The sequence below is a fragment of the Pelophylax lessonae genome (assembly GCF_965119305.1).
Source record: "Pelophylax lessonae genome assembly, chromosome: 4".
Taxonomy (NCBI): Eukaryota; Metazoa; Chordata; class Amphibia; order Anura; family Ranidae; genus Pelophylax; species Pelophylax lessonae.
In genome coordinates this window covers 303,806,885-303,833,024 of record NC_138771.1, presented here as the reverse complement: position 1 = coordinate 303,833,024, position 26,140 = coordinate 303,806,885, and the positions used below count along the sequence as shown (strand labels likewise).

The window sequence follows — 26,140 nt, the reverse complement described above, 5'->3', positions numbered from 1 at the left end:
CCGACAGTTTACGCAGCACTTTACAACTTGAGGGTAGACACTGACAGTACAAATACAATACACTTTAATACAGTAGGAATCAGAGGACCCTGCTCATTAGAGCTTTCACACGAGCGATCCGATCAGATCCGCCTGTCAGTTTTTAGGCGGATCTGATCGGATCCCCCATGCATCCCTATGGGGCAGCGGATGTCATCGGTAACATGTCCGCTGACACCTGCTGCCATCCGCATCCGATCCTGTCCGTGAAATCCGGACGAATGGAAACCCTATTTTCCATCCATCCAGGGGATCGGATCGGATGAGAGTGGACAGGCGGTCTGCTCCCATCCGATTCCCCCATAGAGATGCATGGGGCTCTGACATCTCCCTCTCCGCACACAGAGCAGAGAGGGAGATGTCACCTGCCTGCTCAGCGGGGATCTGTGTTTACGGAGGCGGACCGTGTGAAAGAGCCCTAAGGGTGTATTGAGCTACGGTAGATGGCTCAATATGTTCAAGTGGCTAGTGAAGTGTTTTTTTGCTGCATGCTCTGAGAGGTATGGTGCCTGCAATCTCTGGCAAGCACTGTCACTGTGGCATCCATATCTGCCAATGGTTTTCCTACGTGGGCCCCCTGGAAGAGTAAAATCAAGCTGAGCCAGTATTAAAGACCTGAATGAGGAGCGCTTGGTGCAGAGAGCCATTACTTCTCTCTCAGGTCTGTCAGTGTATTCTGACTGAATAAATGAATAAATATGTTTTTTATAAAGCTGATCTGTTTAGATTTTTTTATCCAGCAAAAGGGCTAATAGCACTTGTCTTGTACATAACTCCATTTGCTAGTTCATACTTTTTTTCCTTTTACAAATGTAACTTGGGGGACCATTAGCTCAGTGGCAGATGCGTTTTTCAGTGATTCGCTGTAGTCAGGACTGTGGTTTAAGGGCATGGCAGCCCATTTTTATTAAAACAGTAAGGAAAGTCCATAACATAGTTTCCCACGCAGGGGTTCTTCTCCAGTAAATATATATCAACTGAAAATGCCAGCCCACCCGGCTCTCTCGCTGTAGCACTATGTCTGCTGTTGGTGCTGGTCACACAGACCACAGATTCCTTTAGTGTGGACGACTCCACACTAATGCACACGGCTCCACACTGATGTATACTGCTCTTCTGGCCCCAGGCTGTTTACTGTCTCCTACAGACACTCAGGCTTTGGCTGCCACATGCAGCCTCTCCGACTACTGGAGACCACCTGTCTCCCTTGGGTGGAGCAGTCTCTAACTGGGAGCCCTGATGTCTTCCTAAACCTTCATTATAAGGGCTGTGTGCACCTGAGCACACACCCTGCTGGTCATCCCCAAAACATGGACACAGAGTTGGAGATTCCGTCCCTCCGAAGACACTATGAAATCTCCAAACTACAGAGCCCCTTTCAAGACTACCAAAACCTGGTGAAAGCTGCAACAGCAGTTTTATCCACTGCACATCTACACTCTGTAGTCCTGCACAGAGCCAATGTTCACACTCTGTGTCCTTTAAATCAGTGGTCCTCAACTCCGGTCCTAAGGGCCCACTAACAGGCCAGGTTTGCAAAATAACTAAATATTATCACAGGTGATCTCATTTGCTGCTCAGTGATTGCAGTATTCTAGTCTGCATCTCCCCAAGGTAATACTTAAAATCTGGCCTGTTAGTGGGCCCCGAGGACCGGAGTTGAGGACCACTGCTTTAACCACTTAAGCCCCGGAGGATTTGGCTGCTAAAGGACCAGGGTTTTTTTTGCGATTTTTTACTGCGTGACTTTAACGGACAATTGCGCGGTCGTGCGACGCTGTACCTAAACGAATTTGACGTCCTTTTTTTCCCACAAACAGAGCTTTCTTTTGGTGGTAATTGATCACCTGTGCGATTTTTTGATCACGCGCTATAAACAAAAAAAGAGCGTAAATTTTGCAAAAATAACAATATTTTTCACATTTTTTTATATGAAATTCCCCAAAAAAAATGTAAAAATCAAAATTTTTTAACATTTTTCGGCCAATTTGTTTTATGCTACCTATGTTTGGTAAAAAAAAAATTGCAAAAAGCGTATTTTGATTGGTTTGCGCAAAAGTTATCACGTTTACTAACAAAGGGAAAGATTTTTGTCATTTTTGGTGTTTTTTTTTTTAACGCGTAATGGCGGCGATCTGCGATTTTTTTTTTCGGTACTGCGACATTGCAGCGGACAGATCGGACCCTTGACTGACATTTTTTACACTTTTGGGGGTACCAGTGACATTACTGCAGTAATCAGTGCTATACATATGCACTGTTACTGCAAAAATGACACTGGCAGGGAAGGGGTTAACTTTATTGGACAGGGAGGGGTTAAGTGTGTCCTAGGGGCGTGATTCTAACTGTGCAGGGACATTCCTATTGGTGTAAAAGCAAAGATCAACCGTTCTACATAGTAGAACGGACAGATCTTCACTTTTACACAGGGAGAACTGACAGGCAGCTTGTTTACACAAGCCGCTCTGTCTTTCTCCCTTCACAGGAGCGATCGCAGTGTGACTGGCGGACATCGAGTCCGCCGGTCACACGCACTGACTTGTCTGTGAACGAGCCGCGGCGGGCGCGCGCCTCGGCGGGCGCGCACCCGCCCGCAATAGGCTCGCAAGTCAGTGACAGGCGAGTGACGTACCGATACGTCACTCTGCCTGGCCGGGGCTGACCGCCGCAGTATATAGTCGTGCGGCGGTCGGCAACCGGTTAAATGACCCTTTTCACCATGACGGGGTCTCCACCTGTCACACAGAATTCCTATAAGCCAATGTAATCTGTAAAATGGGATTGTCTACATTTGGACTTCACCTTTTATTTGGAACTTATACAGTACCTTGGCAGTTACATTCAGTTAAGAGTTTTATGTACAGTAAATCTTTACTAAAGCCACACACTGATAGATTTTTTTAGGTTAGCCTGCAGCTAACAGCTTGGATGGGCGAAGCCCCCTTGCCGGCTTCTGACAGCCACTATTCAGCCAACAGTTTTGTGGGTGGGTGTAAGCTATCAGGGCTGCCCACTAAGTGAATTTTGGGAACCAGATGAAATTAGAACACTGTATAGCCAGCTTTGGGGTCTTTACCAATTCTGACTGCTAATTTTGCAAGTTTGGCACCCTCCTAGTTAGGTGCTAGGCTGTCAGGTAAATTTAAACAAAAGAAGCAGCACTACAAATTATAATTGCATATAATTATCGAAACCGGCAAATGTGCAAATAATAAATCGGAAAATTGCAAAGGTGTTGCTTATAAATAATAATTTATCAAATAATAAAGTGCAAAAAGAAAGCAGGGGGACACAAAAACATCAAAAGGTGGAAAAAAGTGCATACTGTATATAAATACATATATCAGAAATTCATCAATCATTTAATAAATACATATAGGTTATAGATGAAAGGAGTCCCATCACAAGACAACCGCAGTGTAAGACCCTCCAGGAAATAACATCTATGGAAAGTAGGGGAAAAAAAATCCCACCACTGGATAGAAGAAGTTACCAGAGCCTCTTACCAGAAAAGTTGGGCCAAACGTTATAATGGCCAAAAGCAAATGAAATGTGAATCTCAAGCTCCACTCGGCTTCCACTGAGAAGAGATGATCGCCACTCAGCAGTCAATGATATTAGAAGCCCGGAAAACAAAAGCGTAGACTAACATTGTGAAGTCCATTTAAAAAAGATGTCTTTAATAACCTCCCTATTGGTATTCCCGAGTGTGGCTCATGGTTAATATAGTGTACCAAAAGTGGTAACCCCGAGCCACACTCGGGATTACACCAGAATGAAACTCACCTTCCCCTGCGATCCCCCACCATCCTCCTCAGCTGTCCTCCAGGCATCCTCACTCTGTCTCCCCGCTGTGTGCTCGGCCGATGCCGGCACTTGTCTTCCGGTTCCCTTCCCTGCAAGCTCTGCGACCCAGGGGGGGTGGAACCGGCGGCAAATTCAAAAAGTAAATAAAATGAATGATATGATACACAGTTGTTATCCTAACGGATTACACTGTATCAAGTCATTTACCTCAGAATTTCACCTGCTGACTTTTCCAGTGCCCTGCCTGTGCTTTTCCAGTTCTTTGTGCCTGGAAAATTGAGAACGACCATGGGGTCCAAAAAGCATTCTTTTTATGCAAAAGCACTTTTAGGTGAACTGGAAAACAGCGACAGTGAAACTGAGTTACTTGAAGAGCGAAAAGCGACGACGACAGCGACAATTCTGCGACTGAGCTTAGCGATCTGCGGACTTGGTGCTCTATTGACTGTGGTACAGATTAGGCAGCGCCCACAACATTCCCATTTACAGGAGCACCTGGTATAAAAGTTGATGTTGACCATGACAACCCTTTGGTACACCTCCAATTTTTTTTTGACCGATGAGGTTATTGAAAAAATTGTTACCGAGGGCCAACCGGTACAAAGACCAACAATGTGCTACGCATCGGAGGTTTGCAAGATGCAGAAAGTATTGAACATTCCAAAGGAAGCAAATAAAGGATGATCATTGTTAGGATTTACATACCCTTTAGTGATATTAAAAAACATACCTTAAAAATTGGCTAACTGCAAGATAACACCAGAGGGCTGTTGGGTGAATTGTCAGCTAAGCACACTTTAACAGTTCACCCATCTCTAATAATTAACAGCAGCTTACCTAGATGCAAACTTTCAGTCATTCTATTAACTATTAACTAGGAATCATAAATCGGAAGTGGTTTCTGTGTATATAGTATCAACATTACAGTTGTGCTCAAAAGTTTGCATACCCATGGAGAATTGGTAAAATACAGTATGTACCATTTTTAAAGAAGGCATGAGTAAGTAGGAAAAACATATTTCTTTTATATCACTGTTGTGCTGGAAAGTCCAAGAGAGTCCTGTGCGCAGCTTTTGTGCAGAAGAATGCAAATTATCTGCCAGTATTTTCTGATATCATACTGCATTCATCTTGCCATCAATTTTCACAGGATTTCCCGTGTCTTTAGTGCTTACACACTCCCAAAACATCAGTGAGCCACCACCATGCTTCACAGTGGGGATAGTGTTCTTGTCGCTATAAGCCTTGTTGATCCCTATCCACACATAGCGCTTATAGTTGTGACCATAAAGCTCTATTTTGGTCTTCTCACTCCAGATTACAGTGTGCCACAAGTTGTGAGGCATGTCAAGGTGTTGTCGGGCATATTGTAATCTGGCTTTTTTGTGGCATTGATGCAGTAAAGGCTTCTTTCTGGTAACTTGACCATGTGGCTTATTTTTGTTTAACCACTTGCCGCCGCCCGCCGGACACCCCCCGTCACCGGCAGGGGGGAAACAGCCAATGGGCGTGGCTGTTTCCCACGTGATCGGCTGTGTTCCAATGACACAGCCGATCACAATGGAGGCGCCCGGGAGATGACCGCGCATGCGCGATCGGGAGCGCGCAGCGCGGTCATGTCGGTGGCACTGTGTTCCGTAGGAACACAGCTGTCACCGGCTGTAGTAAACAGTCACTGACAGTGACTGTTTACTAAGTGATCGGCTGTGAATCCATTCACAGCCGATCACAAAATGTAAACAAAGAGCAGTAACTCACTGTTACTGGCTCTGCTCCCCTCATACAGTTTCCAGTATGAGGGGAGTAGAGCTAGAAACAGTGAGTTACTGCTCTGTACACCTGTAAAAAAGTAAAAATCACAAAAATAAAATGTCCCCACACAGTCCTTAGCCCCCCCCCCCCATGTCACCTGTCACCCAACAGTCACCTCATCAGTGCCCAGAAATTGACACCCATAAGGCTACGTTCACATGTGAGCGCAGCGATCGCGGGCAGAATCACAGCGATTCTGCCCGCAATCCGGAAATCATTGCAAATTGCGGGACGCCTGTGCGTTGCCCGTGATTTGCAATAGCACCCCAAACGCTGTGCGATGTTGCTGCGATTTCTGCCTGCCGAATCGCGGTAACATCGCGCACAAACATTGCATGATGCCCAAAAAAGGTACAAGAGCTTCTTTGGGGCGTCATGCGTTGTTTGCGTGATGTTACCGCGATTCAGCAGGTGGAAATCCCAGCAACATCGCACAGCGTTTGGGGTGCTATTGCAAATCACAGGCGCCCCGCGATTTGCAATGATTTCTGGATCACGGGCAGAATCGCAGTGATTCTGCCTGCGATCGCTACGCTCACATGTGAACGTAGCCTAAAGTTCACCGGTCACCAGAGACTGCCATCAGTACCGCCGTGCACCATCGCCCGTCACCTGTCACCCATCAGTGACCATCGCCCGTCACCTGTCACCCATCAGTGACCATCGCCCTTCACCTGTCACCCCATCAATCATCGTCACCTGTCACCCCATCAGTCATCGTCATCTGTCACCCTATCAGTCATCGTCACTTGACACCCCATCAGTGATCGTCACTTGTCACCCCGTCAGTGATCGTCACTTGTCACCCCATCAATCATCGTCACATGTCACCCCGTCAGTGATTGTCATCTGTCACCCCATCAATCATCGTCCCTTGTCACCTCATCAATCATCATCACCTGTCACCTCATCAATCATCGTCACCTGTCACCCCATCAGTCATCGTTACCTGTCACCCCATCAGTCATTGTCACCTGTCACCCCATCAGTCATCGTCACCTGTCACCCCATCAGTCATCGTCACCTGTTTGCCATATACAGTACATGCAATCACTTACTGACCGCCTAACGACTATATGCGTCGGCCATTAAAAGCTAAATACTGGGGTTATGGCAGCAGATAGCCCCCATAACCCCGGTATTTTTTGAAACGGCGGGCGGTCGGCTTTCAGATAAGGGTGGTCCCAGTGGCGGATTCGCCGTAGAATTACCCTTACGGTGCAGGGGAAGAGGTGCCCCCCCCCTCCTGTCGCGTTTTCCCAGCTTACCGGACCCGCCGGCAGCGGGGAAAACTATCCGGTCCCGGATCCTCAGAGACAGGAAGTCGAGTGAGGGCAAGATGGCCCTCACTTGACTCTATGGTCTTGGAGGACCGGAGCTACGTCAAAAGACGTTGCCTAGCAACCGGTTTAAAGGGCCGCTTTTTTTTTTCTTTTTTTTTTTTCCCTCTTTCAACTATTTTTTTTTTTTTTTCTTTTTTAGTGTAGTTGTGAGGTGTGAGGTCTTTTTGACCCCAGATCTCACAATAAAGAGGACCTGTCATGCCTATTTCTATTACAAGGGATGTTTACATTCCTTGTAATGGGAATAAAAATGATCAAAACATTTTTTTTTTTAAACTGTGTAAAAATAAAAAAATTATAAATAAAATATATAGGAAAAAAAAAAAAAAAATGAAAGCGCCTTGTCCCCGTTAGCTCGCGCGCAGAAGCAAACGCATACGCAAGTCCCGCCCACATATGTAAACGGTGTTCAAACCATACATGTGAGATATCTCTGCGATCGTTAGAGCGAGAGCAATAATTTGAGCCCTAGACCTCCTCTGTAACTCTAAGCTAGTAACCTGCAGAAATTTTTAAAATGTTGCCTATGGGGATTTTTAAGTACCAATGTTTGGCGCCATTCTGTGAGCATGCGCAATTTTGAAGCATGACATGTTGGGTATCTAATTACTCGGCGTAACATTATCTTTCACATTATGGAAAAAAATTGGGCTAAATTTACTGTTTTCTTATTTTTTAGTTCAAAAAAGTGAATTTTTTTCAAAAAAATCGCATTTGGAAGACTGCTGCGCAAATATGGTGTGATAAAAAATATTGCAACGATCTCCATTTTATTCTCTAGGGTCTCTGCTAAAAAAAAATATATAATGTTTGGGGGTTCCAAGTAGTTTTCTAGCAAAAAAAAAATGATTTTAGCTTGTAAACACCAAGTGTCAAAAATAGGCCCAGTCTTAAAGTGGATAAATGGACAACTTTGTGTAAAGCGCTACTTGGATGTTAGGCATATGTATGTGGCCAGGCTGTGAAAAAGTGTTACACATGTGGTATCGCCATACTCAGGAGGAATAGCAGAATGTATTTTGGGGTGCAATTTTTGCTATGTACATGCTATGTGTTAGAAATATTGCATAAATGGACAGCTTTGTGTAAAAAAAAATGTGTTTTCATTTTCTTTCCACATTTTCCAAAAACTTGTGGAAAAAAATGACATATTCAAAAGACTCATTATGCCTCAAAAATTATAGGTTGGGCTGTTTGCTTTCCAAAATGGGGTCATTTTATGGGGGTTTCCATTGTCCTGGTGCTCCAGGGCCTTCAAAAGTGCGATAGGTTGTCAGGAAATTATATGTGTAATTTATGCTCCTAGAATGCCGGAAGCTGCTACTTGGATGTTAGGCCTCTGTATGTGGCCAGGCTGTGAAAAAGTCTCACACATGTGGTATCGCCATACTCAGGAGGAGTAGTAGAATGTGTTTTGGGGTGTAGTTGCAAGTATACATGTGCTGTGTGAGAGAAATAACCTGTTAATACGGCAATTTGTAAAAAAAAAAAAAAAATAATAAATCTTCATTTTGCAAAGCATTGTGGGAAAAAATTACAACTTCAAAAAACTCACCATGCCCCTTATTAAATACATTGGAATGTCTACTTTCCAAAAAGGGGTCATTTGGGGGGTATTTGTACTTTCCTGACTTTTTAGTGTCTCAAGAAATGAGATAGGCCTTCGGTACATCAGGTGTGATCAAGTGTGATCAATTTTCAATGATTCGCACCATAGCTTGTGGACTCTGTAACTTTCACAAAGACAAAATAATATACACTTATTTGGGTTATTTTTACCAAAGATAAGTAGCAGTATAAATTTTGGCCAAAATTTGTGAAGAAAAATGACTAATTTTCAAAATTTTATGACAGAAACAAAGAAAAATGCGTTTTTTCACAATATTTTCAGTCTTTTTTTATTTATAGCACAAAAAATAAAAAACCCAGTATTGATCAAATACCATCAAAAGAAAGCTCTATTTGTGTGAAAAAAAGGACACAATTTTTGTATGGGTACAGTGTTGCATGACTGAGTAATTCTCAGTCAAAGTGTGAGAGCGCTGAAAGCTGAAAATCGGTCTGGGCAGGAAGGGGGTGAAAGTGCACTGTAGGCAAGTGGTTAAGACTCGTCTTATTGTGCTCATTGAAACAACCACACTATCTTTTCACAGAGCAGTCTGCATTTCTCCTGAGGTTACTTGTTATTTGTATCCTGAACAATTTATCTGGTAGTTGTGGTTGCAATCCTTCTTGGTCTACCTGATCTTGGCTTGATATCAAGAGATCCCCAAAATTTACACTTCATAATAAGTGATTGAACAGTACTGACTGGCATATTCAAGGTTTTGGATATCTTTTTATATCTTTTTTCAACTTTATAAAGTTTTATCACATTGTTGCATCCACGTTAGAACTAACATTGACTATTTATACACAGACACTAATTGCAATTTAAAAAGCCACATATGTGGGAAATTAACCTTTAATTGCCATTGAACCTGTGTGTGTCACCTTGTGTGTCTGTAACAAGGCCAAATATTCCAGGGTATGTAAACTTTTGATCAAGGCCATTTGGGTGATTTTCTGCTATCATTATGATTTAAAAAAGAGCCAAACAACTATGTAAAAGTAAATGGCTCCATATGATCATGAAAGACAATTTTTCAGTCATATTTTCCATATCGTATAAAGTAACACACAGTGCAGCGCAATAAAATAAATCTAAATAACTTTCCGTAAAATATACTGTAAATCACATGGACCCTTTTTAAACCCCATAAACAGTAAAACCCAAAAGTCCCTTGATAAACAGGTGCAGTTCCAAGTAACAAGTGAGGAAAGAAGGTGTGAGAAAAATCCACTTCAAGTGATGCTCCCTTCACCCACATTAAATAAAATGCGCTCACCTCACTCCAAGACCCCTGTATTAGCAGTAGGTCATATGCGATTTTGTTCCACCAAAGGGAAACATGTGAGGCGTGGAAGTAGAAGAAACTCTCCAACACTCAACTCGCTCTCAACCTCTGTGTACAGGACTCCCCTGTGTGCTCGGACCAACAATGCCTCCCGTCCTCCCAGCAAGGTGTTGGAAATGGTTTTCCACTCAATCAGTATGCCCCCCCCCCCCCCCCGGACTCGGCAGTATTTCTTTCAGTGTTCCGCTCAGTTTCCAGTCCCGCTGCTCCTCCCCTTTATCAAGGGACTTTTGGGCTTTACTGTATATGGTGTTTGAAACAGTCCATGTGATTTACAGAATAATTTACTGAAAGTTATGTATATTTATTTTATTGTGCTGCATTCTGTGTTATTTTATATAGTTTGTTTGGTTTAGTGATATACCCTTTTTAGTGTTCAGCTTGCAATGCGATTCGTTCTAGTGTAAAATTGTTTGCGCCGTTTGCCATTTTTGTTGTAAATATTTTCTATATCAATGCCCAAATTGTCACGATTTCTGCCAGAGTATGCAAACCTTTGAGCACAACTGTATGTTGTTTAAAAGAAAAACCTAGCAAATGCTAGTTTTCTGGCTGTCATGCTTTCCCTCTGGTTTCAAAACCTAGAGTCACTAACTCAGAACAAATATACAAGTAAGGACTTGCATTTAAGTACTGGATCTGCAAAATCAATGAGGCCAGAGGATAAGCATAACTGCCAGGCACCTAGCATTTTTTAAAGGTAGGTTAATCATGGCAGCCTCATGGAGTTTACTTTAAAGTGAGTCCCCAATTTTGGTTAAAAAAAAAAGCATCCCTCCCCTCTGTGTTTACCTTTTTTGATTTGCTTCTATTCTGGATTTTTTAAAAATACCGTTTTCCTAAGGCGTATGTGAGCTGTATTGGTAAAAATTAGGCATGTTCAATTTTCTGCGCATTTTCATGCGCTTTGATGCGCATTAGGGTAATGAAAACATGTGTAAAATACACTACAGTGCCCACCAAAAAACACAGAAAAAAGCACAGATGTGAACCCAGGCCCAACGATCACTCATCTGCCCAGAGAAGACAGAAAACATCTCATGTGAGAAGCCTTGGAATTACGTAAATTAGTTTCCAATGCTGTAATAAGCATATTTTAATGCTACTATTCAGCGGGCAGAAATGTTCATTTTAATAAGCAAATCATCTCTGAAAAAATGGTAAATAAATGTCTTGTTATATACCAATGTACAAATAGTGATTATATGCTATTGTCTTTTTTTTTCTTTACACTTTGAGCCCCCTTTCACACTAGCACGACATAGCTGTAGAAAGGCATAAGGCATATGCATGTTTGATGTGCGTTGGGCCTTCCATTCATTTCAGGAGTCCTTCCTAAATGTCACAATTGTGACAAAGAAGACCTCTTTGAGCTTCAAGCTTTGAATGTTTTTCTGCAATTGTTGCGTGTTCTTGCACAGACAACAAAGCACATTTTACTTGGCACTTCAGGGGTGCTGTAATGGCACCACAAGTGTGACATGTTTTTCTTTTTTGCATGTTGTGAAAATACATGGAAAATTTGCGTAATTGTGCACGTGTTCACAAGTTGCATGAATGTGAGTGCGGACTAGGGTCTGTCAAGCCATTTTTCTGGATCTACATGTGTACATGAAACAGTGCATGCCAGTAGTTCAAATATAGAGAGAAAAACACTGTTGCACCGAACTAGATACAATGTAAACACTTTGCCAGGATCTGATCAGCAGCTGTATTGTGCACACATTGGGTAAACGCATTTCCTATATGACTGAATAAATTGTACCTCAAGGGAGTTGCAAAGATGATTGCAAATAGGATGACTAGACTCTCATAGTGGTTTTCCTTAAAACTTAGGTTGTCAGATGAATCTGTGATGTGTGACAAGTCCAGTGGTCAAGGAGAAGCAGAAAACCTGGATCTCCTGTTGGCTGCTCAGGACGCTGCTACCTCATGGCTATCGAGTCAGCAGAGTGCCCAAAAAGCTGTCCATGCGATTGTGTCCAAGTTGTCTGTCAGTGATCAACTGTTTTTCAAAGATGTACAGTCCCTTTCCTCAAGATTCATCTTGATCGCTAAAAACCTGACATGCATGCACCCTGCGTACCTCCATGATTTATTTGTTTTTTGTATTATCATGGCGGCGTTGTCAGGTTAGCCTGAAGTTGGACTTGTCAGGATCAACTGTTTTCAGCAATCTCAGGACATCACTATAAGTGACACTATACTCTTCTATAACCTAATTTATAGATGTATACAGAGGAGAGCATTGTAACAGGAAGTGAGATACAGGATATAGGATATTCATGGTCATGTGATGCATCAGGTCCTGGGGCTTCTATATCTTTTACTGCAGAGGAGGAGGGTGTCCATGTCTGCTGGGTGACAAGCACTTCCTATTGGTTATCCAGCAGTGGTGTATAGAGAGAAATAGCCACACTCCAACTTGAAGGTGAAAAATATAAAATCTGTTTTATTTGTATCCAAAAGATAAAATCAATTCACAGTGTATCCATAATATAGTCAGAGACAAGAGATGAACGCATAGTAGTTGACGCGTTTCACGGATAAACGTCCGCTTAGTCGTAACCATGCACATACATGAAGAGATATTGCTTAAATAGTGGCTAACACTTCCTGAGTCATGGTCATGTGATGCATCAGGTCCTGGGGCTTCTATATCTTTTACTGCAGAGGAGGAGGGTGTCCATGTCACTGCTGGGTGACAAGCACTTCCTATTGGTTATCCAGCAGTGGGGTCCTCTCAGGCTCAGGTTTAGTGCGATGACCTTATAAAAAGTTGACCATTTGGATCACCAGTCATCCCTTCTGGAGTTGGTGGCTGTAAGGGATATAGACAGCGGAGATAGTGGAATCCCTTTTTTAGTCTGTCTTGTGCTGCAAAAGAGGACATCAGTAAAAAGACTGAAATTAGCATACACTGCAATAAAGATATTGCTTATAACATTTCTTATACAAGTGTAGTCTCCAACCCTAATCACAGTTCCTTGAGAAAAAATATTTCTAAATTTGAGCAATTTGTACAGTACAGATCTAAATGATAACCAGACTTGTATAAAGTACTCGAAATTTCTACTTGAGTAAAAGTACAAGTGCTCGATCAAAAAATTACTTGAGTAGAAGTGGAAGTGCTCGCAGAAAAAGTTACTTAAGTAGAAGTACTAAAGTATTCAACATTTTTTTTACTTAAGTATTGCAAGTAGTTTTTTCAAAAAATTTGCTACTTAAGTACTAAAAGTAAAAAGTACCAGTAGTTTTGAAAAAAAAATTCTACTCAAGTACTGAAAGTAGAAGTACAAGTACTGTGTTATGTAGTTATTAAAGAAATAAGTCAAAAGTTTGAACATCATATTGTTTTTATTATTTCAAATGATTTATTCAAATGATTAACCTATGTTTGTTAGTAGTTTCTTGATGCACTTTAAGCGCTGTAGCACCATTTATTTGTTTGTTTCATATTTTCTTTTTATTGGAAAGATTTGGTATAGCAGCTTTTATTATACACAGCCTTTATTTTCCTATGCGCTGATTTACAAATTACATTATACACATTTTTTTGAGCTTTATGCAACCTGCCATCTACTGTTCTGGCAGTCGTAATTTTTTTAAAAGTAACGAGTAACTATGCAGCACAAAAAAAAAATACTTGAGTAGAAGTATCGAAATCATCGAAAAAATGTAGTGAAGTAAAAGTAGAAGTAGGAGAAAAAAATTCTACTCTAGGAAAGTACAGATACCGCATTTCGGTACTTAAGTACAGTACTTAAGTAGTTCTACTTCGTTACTATACATCTCTGATGATAACTCACTTACAGCCAGTGCATTACCACAGTGAAGAACCAAAAGATGAGGCAATATGTTGAAATTCAAGATCATGTTGAAAGAACTCCATGGAGGCAAACAATCAAAAGACAGTAAGAAAAAACAATATTACACAATACACAGAGTAAGGAAGTAATCACATGAATTAGGATAGGTCAGCAAACGTTGAAGAAAAAAAATGTGATAAGCTCAGTACTAGGCCGCACTAGTGGCGTGAACCGAGAAGAGGAGGATCCGGACTGCTCTGTGTAAAACCACTGCACAGAGCAGGTAAGTATAACATGTTTTTTATTTATTTATTTTTTTAATAAAACATTTTCCTTAACAATCACTTGTCTGGATAGCCAAATTATCTTTTTTTTTTTTTCAAGTGAGTGTATAGGTGAAACAAATCTTTTTATGACTGGAGCCATTGGATTTATTGAATGTAAAACTCCAGTCTGAACTGCTTGTGAATGCTTTTACCTTCCAAAGGATTTGAAATTTTTATCTTGTGATTTACATGCCTCTGCCATACTAAGTAGCCAGGATGTTGACAGCAAGTGAAACAGACAGTTGTAACACTATTCAAGAAACAGAACTGTGATTCTGATAACTTTGCTGTTTAGCAGACATGTGAGTTAATCACAAGAGTGGCTGACAAGAACTAACAATGCTTTAGAATAGGAAATGGTTAATAAAGAAGTTTCACTTCTATTTATGTTGTCTGTTCCCCAGAGAATGAAGTACATGTAGTACTTTGCCCCATCTCCCTATGTGCTGTCTAAAACTAGCTGTGAAGTCCTACTGTGCACCCCTCCTCCCTTCATGGCCATCCAACAAACAGCTAGCAAGGAGACATGTGCTTTGTCTGAAACATTTTAGCTAAGAACTCTCTCCTCCTGCATTGCTCGCGAGTCTCTTGTCTCAGGCGAGCCTTTTTCATTTTCTTCCTTTCATTTAGGGCTTAGTCACAATGTGGTTTTCATGTGGTTGTGAAGTGTTTCTGACTCCTGCCAGCAGGGCCGGGAAAAGGAATGGGCAGGAGGGAAAGCTGCCCTGGGTATTATGATATCATGTGAGGTTCTTAGAAGCATAGAGAAGCCGATAAATAGTTGTGGATAACAAATCAGACCTACCAGGTTCGTCATCTCACTGAAGTTTCCTTTGGCTTTATTTACACACTGGAATCTATAATTAGCTAAAATGGGAGTCTATTCTCTAGAAGTATAACCAATGATGAGGTAGAAATGATGCAGCTTTTTGAGAGAATATGTCCGCAAAGACTGCATAGCAGGGTGGTAGGTCTGCAAGGGTTAAATTGATGATGAGGTAGGTGCAGTAAAACATTTACAGAGGCAATCATGGGACCAGGTGTTTATCTTGCCTTTAAACCAGTCAGTATGAGGATTGTGTTACTGAAAGCAATGCTATCCCTAAATAAGAGAGTATGCAGGTGAAGTAGTGACATACAAAATCATTTGCAGTGCATCAATGGTCAAGGTCAGGTGGGCTGGGGCGCAGGGTAACTTTTCCTAAGGAGAGTGGTAAGTTGTACACAGAACAAGAGGAAAATGGGTTCGTCAGGGAGCTCAGAGAAATCTAAAAGGGGGCCATGCCCCCTGCTCCCTCGTTATAGGGTTGGACTGACAGCAGCGAAGCCAATGGCTCCCACTCCTTTAGCAAGGCCTGTGAGAGCAGGAAGAGCAGCTACAGATGGGCACAGCTCTGGATCGAGTGAAGACTATAGGTAAGTATAAGAGGGTAAGGGGGCAATCTTACTGCCTAAACATTTTGAGCATTTATTGCATTTCCTGCATTAAGGTAAAAATGTTTAGGCTTTAGAATCACTTCAATACTGTCACTGGCACCAGCTATGGGACTTTGCCGAATTCTACTTCCTCTTCCATGTGTACCTAATACAGTTTAAATACATAAATTGCATTCACATACTTTTGTGGTATAAGTATAAACCAAGGGTCTCCAAACTTTCTAAACAAAGGGCTAGTTTACAGTCCTTACATAGTTACATAGCAAGTCCATCTAGCTCAACCAATAAAAAAATCAAAAAAGAAAACACAACCATGCAATCCCATATACACAATCCTATACCAGGAGTGGATCCAGAGGAAGGTGAAAAACCCCAGCAAAGCATGATTCAATTTGCTACAGCATTGGAAAAAATTCCATCCTGATCCCCCGGGAAGTAATCAGATATTCTCTTGATCAACTTTACCTATAAAATATTAGTACCCAGTTATATTCTGTACACCTAGGAAAGACTCCAGGTCTTTTTTAAAGCAATCTGCTGATCTGGCCAGAACCACCTCTGGAGGGAGTCTATTCCACATTTTCACAGCTCTTACAGTAAAAAAAAAAACCTTTCCGTATTTGGAGACTAAATCTATTTTCCTCTAGATGTAAAGAGTGCCCCTTTGTCCTCTGTGATAACCTTAAAGTGAATAACTCAACACCAAGTTCACTATATGGATCCCTTATATATTTATACATGTTGATCATGTCCCCCTCAATCTCCTCTTCTCATAAGAGAATATATTAAGTTCCTTTAATCTTTCCTCCTAGCTGAGCTGCCTCTTATCAGTTTGGTTGCCCTTCTCTGCACTTTCTCCAGTTCCCCAATATCCTTTTTGAGAACTGGTGCCTGAAACTGAACTGCATATTCAATAGGAGGTCTTACTAATGATTTGTACAGGGGGAAAATAAATCACTCATGCCTCTTTTAATACAAGAAAGGACTTTGCTTGCTTTGGTAACCGCAGCTTGGCATTGCATGCTATTATTAAGCTTATTATCTACCAGAACACCCGGATCCTTCTCCACTATGAATTCCCCCAGTTGTACTCCCCCTAGTATGTATGATGCATGCATATTATTAGCCACCAAAGTGCATAACTTTACATATCAACATTAAAGCTCTTTTTCCACATAGTTGCCCAATGAAACAGTGCATTGAGGTCGGCATGTAAGTTGGAGCTTGGTGTTATCTGCAAAGACTGAAATAGTACTTTTTATCCCAGACCCTATATCATTTATAAAGATATTAAAAAGTAAGCAACACTGAACCTTGGGGTACACCACTGACAATTCAGAGTGAGAATCATTAACCACTACTCTCTGAATTCTATCTTTTAGCCACTTTTCTATCCATTTACAAACTGATCTTTCCAAGCCTGTAGACTTTACCTTAAACATTAGCCATGTGTGGGGAACTGTGTCAAATGCTTCTGCAAAATCCAAGTATACTACATCCACCCCCCTGTCCAAGGTTTTACTTACCTCCTCATAAATAGAAATCAGGTTTGTTTGACAACTTCTTTCTTTCTCAAATCCATGCTGTCTGTTGCTTAACATATCTTTTTCCAGCAAGAACTCATCTATGTGGTCTTTTATTAAACTCTGCAGTATCTTCCTGACTATATAAGTTAAACTAACAGGTCTGTAATTACTTGGCAAAGACTTTGATCCTTTTTTAAATATAGGCACCACATTTGCCCTACGCCAATCCAGCGGTACTATTCCAGTCCTTAATGAGTCCCTAAAAATTAGAAACAGTCCTTCAGACTTTGGGGGGGGGGGGGGGGGACTGTGACCATTCGGAGTAAATATAGTCTTGGGGACAGTGGGAGTAAACAATTACCCCCCTGGTATCAGTGAGAAGAATAAATCCCCATCATTGGTGTCAGTGGGCGTAATCTGCCCATCATTGATATCAGTGGAAGTATATGCCCCATCATTATTATCAGTGGGAGGAATAGTGCCAAATTGTTGGTGTCAGTGGGAGGAATAGTGCCCATGATTGATATCAGTAAGAGAAATTGTGCCCCATCATTGGTATCAGTGGGAGGAATAGTGCCCCATCGTTGGTGTCAGTGGGAGAAATAGTGCTCCACTGTTAATGTCAGTAGCGGGAATTTTGCCCACCAACAATGGGTGTCATTGGGAGGAAAAGTGCTCCAAGGGCCAGGTAAAGACAAACAAAGGGCAGCATTCGGCCCCCGGGCCACAGTTTGGAGACCATTGGTATAAAGTTTTGTTACTGTTGGAGCTTAGTAGGTTTTGGAAGAATTGACTGGGCACTGGTCTTAGTAAGGTTGAGAAGCACTAATCTAGGACTACCTACAACATTACGATTACTTTCATAAAATGCTTGCTGTTTCCACTGCCTTTCAAAGTTAGAAAACTGTTTAATTTGGTCAGTTGGTCTACAAGTACAATGCAACCTCCAGGTAGTGAAAGCACAATGAAAATACCAGGGACAAAAAAAAAAAAAAATAATAGTGGTTGGTGACAACTTAAAATCAGATACAGTACCAGATAGGGCAAGCCTAAGCTCAGCACAAGATAAACAGAGCAGCCAAAGATAGAATGAGCCTGATCAATGAAAGAAAGAAGATTTTAAGATGCACGGGGAAGTGCATGCCAGAATCTCGAAACATTTTAATATGCAAACACACCGAGTGCATGTGCTTGCACCCACGCACTCACTTGACCCTTATGCAAAGTACCAAGACCACTTGCTATGCACAAAGAAGCTTAAATAAATTGATGAATCTATACAAGGAGGGAAGGTGGCATCAAAGACGCAATACATTTGTGACAGATTTTAAACTTGAACTCACTAGGACAGCATTTTTCTTCTCAGCTCTTGTTCCCTCCTCCTCCCCAAGTACCAGGGAGGAGAAAAAGGCTATCTATTAATAAGTAGTTGCACAAGACAGACATGCGATTGAATTGTGTAGAAATCTTGGCGGGAATGGATTTGTGCTTCCTTGGCCTTTCATTGCAAGCATTGCACTTGTTTTGTATGTAAAGCTTATGTACAATTTTCAATAAAAGTACTTTTTGGAAGGACTTTTACATTTTTGAAGGTTTTCTCATGCTAAAAAAATGCTACTGCAGATCTCATGTATGAAGTGCGTACTGCTGAGATCCACAAAACTGATTTCAAAGAATAGGGAAATAGTTCTGTGGCTAAGTTCAAAGAAGATAACAATGTGGTTTTGCTGCCATCAAGATATAACCTTTGTTTACTATAATCTGCTTTTAATGCATATTAACCATTCAGTAGGAATGCCTGTTGATGAGCATGAAAGAATACAGAATATAGATTATTATGGTCAAATTGAGTAAGATGCTAGTAATCATCTTGCTTGAATTTTTTGACCAACTGCTGCTATTTTCCCCCGAGATTAAGGCAGCATAGCTCCTAACCTTCTGAGATGAGAAAGAGGTATATTCCTAATTAAGACTAAACAACCCAAGGCAGGTTAAAAGCTCTGAGCTTACCTACCAAGCCAATTCAATATACAGTATGTATCCTACTGAGATATTACCATAATTTGAGAAGAAAAAACATTATGGTGAATTAGTCCTTAGTTTAAAAAGGATCTTTTAACTTTCTTTCTAATACCTGGCTACTATATAATGTCTATGTGTCCCTTTATTGCTAGAGAACACAATATACAAACTTGAAGTACTAGGCTAAACGTTTGGCTTGTTTAGCCTTACTGCAATGCTGCAAAGAGGACATTTTAAAGGGTAATACAGTATACGCATTATAATTTTTCCCTACATGCCGTATATATTTTTCCCTCCTGCTATATAGGATCACAGGTCTCTATGATCATTTCACAAGCCCAATCCCCATACAGTTAGTAAACAACTAACTGTATGGGGGTTTACCCCTTCCCTGCCAATGTCATTATTACAGTAACAGTGCATATTTTTAGCACTGATTACTGTAGTAATGTCAATGGTCCCCCCAAAAGTGTCAAAAATGTCAGTTAGGGGTCCGATCTGTCTGCCGCAATGTCGCAGTCCCGCTAAAAAAAACAGATCTCCGCTATTACTAGTAAAAAAAATAAATAAATAAATATGACATTAATCTTTCCCCTAGTTTGTAGATGCAATAACTTTTGTGCAAACCATTAAAAATACGCGTATTGCGATTTTTTTATACCAAAAATATGTAGCAGAATACAAATTGGCCTAAAATGATGAAAATTTTTGATTTTTAAATTTGTTTTTTGGGAATGTTATTTAGCAGAATGTGAAAAATATTGTTTTTTTTTTCAGAAATTTCGCTATTTTTTTGTTTATTGCGCAAAAAATAAAAATCGCACAGGTGATCAAATACAACCAAAAGAAAGCTCTATTTGTGGGGAAAAAAGGACATCAATTTTATTTAGGTACATCGTCGCACGACCATGCAATCGTCCGTTAAATAAAGCAGTGCCGAATCGTAAGTAATGGCCTGGTCATTAAGGAGGCAAATTCTTCAGTTCTAGAAGTGGTTAAAGTGGTTCTAAAGGGTATTACCTTCAGGCATTGCCTGAAGGTAAAAACCCTTCTCTGTGCAGCGAGCCCCCCCCCAATACTTACCAGACACCAATGTTCCTCCAGTGGTGTGCACGAGAGCCTCGGCTCTCCATTGACTCTTTTTCCTTATTGGCTGAGACAGCAAAAGGCGCCATTGGCTCCTGCTGCTGTCAATCACAGCAAGCGAGCCAATAAGGAGAGAGAGGGCAGGGCTAAGTCATGACTCAGTGTGTAAATTGACACGCAGAGCCACAGCTCAAGAACAAGCCTGCTTGAATGCACCCACCGCAATCTGGAAGGGAGGGGCCAAGCTGGAAGGAGGGAGGGGCCAAGAGCGCCGGCAAGGCACCCAAATGAAGGAGGATTGGGGTTGCTCTGTGCAAAACCACTGCACAGGGCAGGCAAGTATAACATATAAAATATACTATAATAATGTAAGCAGATGTTTAATAGGTTATGCTATGTGAATGAGAACATGTAACAATTATAAAGTAGTCATTATCCCAGTTTGGCAGTAAAAATAGAAACAAACTTTAAAGTTAGATGTTGTGCTATGGAATAGTACGTTTGTTCTGGACAGACTCAGCAATAGCTTAGAGGTATAAAACAGTAAGACTCCAATAAAAAAGTGAAACTAAATCAGAGAGTTTCATACAAGAGGCTTTCTTGCTAAAATAGGTCACAGCAGGTATCTTTTGGTGTCCGCTTTTAGGCAGGTCTTTTTTTTTACTAAACGTTGATAAAAAAAATAAATATATAAATAAAAAAAAGAGTGCAGGTTTCCTTTACGCTAAAAAGGACAGGATATTGTTAGGTTTAGGTTAGACAGCAAAATCAAATATTACCCTTAAAGTGTTAGTTCTCTGCTGTACTTACCTCCTGTGGGTGATGCTCTGTTATTGCCCATGCAGCCAGTTTAGCGGTATGGGGATTTAAAATTCCTGCTCTTCTCCCCCTTCATTCTCTAGGATTTCTGGGATGGATCAGAGAACTTCTGATTGGTCAACACTGGCAACGAGCTTGGGAAGATGAGATTTTAGGAGCAATATGAAAAAGTAATTGCTGTTTCAGGCAGATAGAGAGACATGTCATAATAATTTGTACTTTTGATTTATCAATATTAAGTATGAGGAAGTGAAAGGAGAAATAACAGATAAAGAGTTGTGAACCCAAGACATTAGGGAAGTGAGATCAGAAGCTGGGTTATGGGTCTGCACAGGAAGGATATGAAAGTATCTCAGTACATATAAAGAATGCAAAGCATCTGACCTACTAAGAGTAACACTAATAGAAGGAGTATTAATCTAAAATAATAAATTAGATTTTACAATAAGAAAACTGAAAATACATATTTTTCCCTTAATCTGCTGTACTATGCTGGATGGTATCTAGTTTGGGAGGCACAAATTAGCTTGGTTTTATGAAGCTAAGATGTCATTTAAAATGCAGCCAAAAGTTTAGATTGTGCAATATGTGACTTTTTCCGAATGTGATTTGAGTTACCCAGAATCTTCTAAAGGTGTATGATCTTTTCAGCTGCCTTCTACTACTAAGCTTTTCATATAGGGCAGGGGTAGGGAATCTATGGCCCGGGGGACGTATGCGGCCCTCAAAGTCATTTGGTCCGGCCCCCTGTGCAGCTGAGTCTGTCAGAACGGAGCCGATGCTTCCTGTATAGTTCCGGCTCCGTTCTGACAGTCTGAGTGAGTCAAAGGCGGAGTGATAGCAAATGCACTCCGCCTGTGACCAATACAGGAAACATTGCCTCTTCCTCCAGTGCAGAGCCGCTGCTAGCCAGCATTTTCTGCCAGCAGCACACACAGCAGTACCAGCCAGAGCCAGCAGTACCAGCCAGAGCCAGCAGTACTCACAGCAGTACCAGCCAGAACCAGCAGTACCCACAGCAGTACCAGCCAGAACCAGCCAGATCCAGCAGTACTCACAGCAGTACTCACAGCAGTACCAGCCAGAGCCAGCAGTACCAGCCAGAGCCAGCAGTACCAGCCAGAGCAAGCAGTACCTACAGCAGTACCAGCCAGAACCAGCAGTACCCACAGCGGTACCATCCAGTGCCAGCAGTTCTCACAACAGTACCAGCCAGAACCAGCAGTACTCACAGCAGTACCAGTTAGAGCCAGCAGTACCCACAGCAGAGCCAGCAGTACCCACCACAGCAGTACCAACTAGAGCCAGCAGTACCCACAGCAGTACCAGCCAGAGTCAGCAGTACCCACAGCAGTACCAGCCAGCAGTATCAGCCTGAGCCAGCAGTACCCACAGCAATACCAGCCAGCAGTACCCACAGCAGTACCAGCCAGCAGTACCAGCCTGAGCCAGCAGTACTAGCCAGTAGTACCAGCCTTAGCCAGCAGTACCAGCCAGCAGTACCCACAGCACAGTACCAGCCAGCAGTACCAACCTGAGCCAGCAGTACCCACAGCATTACCAGCCAGCAGTACCTACAGCACAGTACCAGCCTGAGTCAGCAGTACCAGCCTGAGCCAGCAGTACCCACAGCAGTATCAGCCAGCAGTACTCACAGCACAGTACAATCCAGGAGTACCAGCCTGAGCCAGCAGTACCTACAGAAGTACCAGCCAGCTGTACCCACCAGCAGTACCAGCCAGCTGTACCCACCAGCAGTACCAGCCAGCTATACCCACCAGCTGTACCCACCAGCAGTTCTTTTCAAAACTTACCACCGCAAAGAGTCGACTGTGCTCCAGACTGACCGACGCAAACCTAGAAAACCAGTTGCGAGTAGCAACATCATCAATACCAGCTAACATCACACACCTCACCAAAGAGAATCAGGTGCACCCATCACATTAGGGGTGAGTTAAATGTTTGACCAAATATAACAGGCACATTTTTAAGTTGATAATTTTGTACGGCCCCTGAATGATTTTATAAATACCCAAATGGCCCTTGGCAGAAAAAAGGTTCCCCACTCCTGATATAGGGAAATCTTTAACTACATTGATAAAGCCACTCCTGTGTGTGTTTATGTATAGGTATATATATTATATATATATAGCACTGCCACCTTGGCAGCTGCTGAGTGTGGATTCCCCTGGGTTACCCATAGCAACAGTCTGTGAAACTTATCACTTTAAGACTTGGTTCAGACAATGAACAGTCCAGGGGATTTGGTTTTTTGTGTTTTATTTTAGAACTTGGATTGAAGAAGGGATGAGTGGGATACTCCAACTTTGAACTGTGCACAATATAGAGGACAACTAGCTGCAGTGTATGCGCAAGGCCGCTGCTTCACCTTTGCCACAGAAGTGAAGATAGCTGAATATGCTCCTATTAAAGTTACTCTTCAGGGTCTCAACTTGGCACAGCCTTTCTCACTTACCTTGTGTGCTAGCCCCTGTCCACTGACTCTCCTCTGGAGCAGTCCCCTTCCTGGGCAGACCCCTGGCAAGCTTCCCATTACTCACGGACACTGTTTTTCTCTGGGACACTCTGCCTTCAGCTCCACTGGTCAGCATCCACCGGACTTCCTGGATCAGTACCACACTCCTGGTCCACTAGGCCGACTGCCTGTGACCACTTTCCACACTGACAGGAGGAGAGACAGCCGTCACCCTCCTCCTGGGACCTGGCTTCCCGCCCAAAGACCCCTGCCTCATGTGCTCTCGGCTTTTATATCCTATCCCATGATGCACCTCTCCGGGTGCCAACCCACTGGGATGGTTACAAAAGCCTGTGTATCATTGAACAGGTTTCCTCCACTGTCCAACATGCCTCCCTATTGGATACAGTGGGGACACTCCCTCAGACCAGATAAATACACACTATGCACAATGTGCAGGCTTAACTACTGATCAGGCTCCCCTAATAAGCAGATGGAGCAAATCTATAATTTACCTAGCACCTACTCAGGAGGGTGCTACATATAAATATATATATATATATATACACAGTACAGACCAAACGTTTGGACCCACCTTCTCATTCAAAGAGTTTTCTTTATTTTCATGACTATGAAAATTGTAGAGTCACACTTCAAGAGGTAGTCACCTGAAATGGTTTTCACTTCACAGGTGTGCCCTGTCAGGTTTAATAAGTGTGATTTCTTGCCTTATAAATGGGGTTGGGACCATCAGTTGTGTTGTGCAGAAGTCAGGTGGATACACAGCTGATAGTCCTACTGAATAGACTGTTAGAATCAGGGCTGTCTTTAACACAGGGTCTAGTCATTTTTGTGGGGCCCAAAGCAGCTGCCCCTTGAGCCCCCAAATAGTTGATAAGTGGATTCAAGAGGGCCCAAGAAAATTTTTGCCCAGGGTCCAATCAAGAATAAAGACGGCCCTGGTAAGAATTTGTATTATAGCAAGAAAAAAGCAGCTAAGTACAGGAAAACGAGTGGCAGAAGAGACTTGTTTGGGCTAAAGAACACAAGGAATGGACATTAGACCAGTGGAAATCTGTGCTTTGGTCTGATGAGTCCAAATTTGAGATCTTTGGTTCCAACCACTGTGTCTTTGTATGACGCAGAAAAGATGAACAGATGGACTCTACATGCCTGGTTCCCACCGTGAAGCATGGGGGAGAAGGTGTGATGGTGTGGGGGTGCTTTGCTGGTGACACTGTTGGGGATTTATTCAAAATTGAAGGCATACTGAACCAGCATGGCTACCACAGCATCTTGCAGCGGCATGCTATTCCATCCGGTTTGAGTTTAGTTGGACCATCATTTATTTTTCAACAGGACAATGACCCCAAACACACCTCCAGGCTGTGTAAGGGCTATTTGACCAAGAAGGAGAGTGATGGGGTGCTGAGCCAGATAACCTGGCCTCCACAGTCACCGGACCTGAACCCAATCGAGATGGTTTGGGGTGAGCTGGACCGCAGAGTGAAGGCAAAAGGGCCAACAAGTGCTAAGCATCTCTGGGAACTCCTTCAAGACTGTTGGAAGACCATTTCAGGTAACTACCTCTTGAAGCTCATCAAGAGAATGCCAAGAGTAAGCAAAGCAGTAATCAAAGCAAAAGGTGGCTACTTTGAAGAACCTAGAATATGACATATTTTCAGTTGTTTCACACTTTTTTGTCATGTATATAATTCCAAATGTGTTAATTCATAGTTTTTACTGCCTTCAGTGTGAATTTACAATTTTCATAGTCATGAAAATAAAGAAAACTCTTTGAATGAGAAGGTGGGTCCAAACTTTTGGTCTGTACTGTATATATATATATATATATATATATATATATATACTGTATATAAAATCTATCTATCTATCTATCTAGAGAGTGGGATACACACACACACACAATTTGTTTCTTATATTATTATGTTCAGGACGTATATCAGAAAGAAGAGTACAATTTTCATCCATGTTGTGATCTATGCTACGATAAGGCTTTCATTGATAAGAGAGACCATTATTTTTAAGAGTTAAACATTGCTGAACACCTGGCATTCAACATTAAACCAACACTGTGGACTTTGGTAACTCTGTAAGATTCTGTGGGAAGGGGAAGAGGCGGAAGGCAGTGCCATGGTGGGTTCGCAAGTGGGCAACAGAGAGTAAATCATTATAATACATTGGAAACAAACGGGCAATTACAGCAATAAATAGGCAAAATACAAGGAAAATAACAGGAGCCCAGTAGTCTAATCTGACAGTACTACTGGTGTGAGCCCACAGGCGAGCAGGTGACACGGGTTCCCCCAGGGTGTGAAAGCTAAGGGCCAGTCGATGTTCTGCTAGGAACCCCCTCACCAGAGCTGCGTGCTGACCACCAGATCTCAGCCCACAGGTTCACCCTGCTCACGGGGAGAGTACTCAAGAACACAGTGCAGGCACGGACGGATGGATGGATGAATGAATGGATGGAGCAAAAGGAGAGCCGGATAACGAGCCAAGGTCAAGCGGGAAGCAGACAAATGTAATCAGGAGAACTAGCCGAGTCGGGACATAAAAGATCAGTCCACAAGAAGTCAGATTAGGAATGATTGCACGGAAGGGGCTCAAGAACAAGTGTTGCTCAAGCAACCAGAACTGGTCTGAGTGGGATTTAAATA

The 26,140-nt window shown here is 42.1% G+C and overlaps 1 protein-coding gene across 1 annotated transcript in view; it reads left to right on the top strand.

Annotated features, from left to right (window-relative positions):
* Positions 1–26,140, top strand: part of DRAM1 (DNA damage regulated autophagy modulator 1) — a 73,914-nt gene that overhangs the window by 6,646 nt on the left and 41,128 nt on the right. The window lies entirely within an intron of this gene.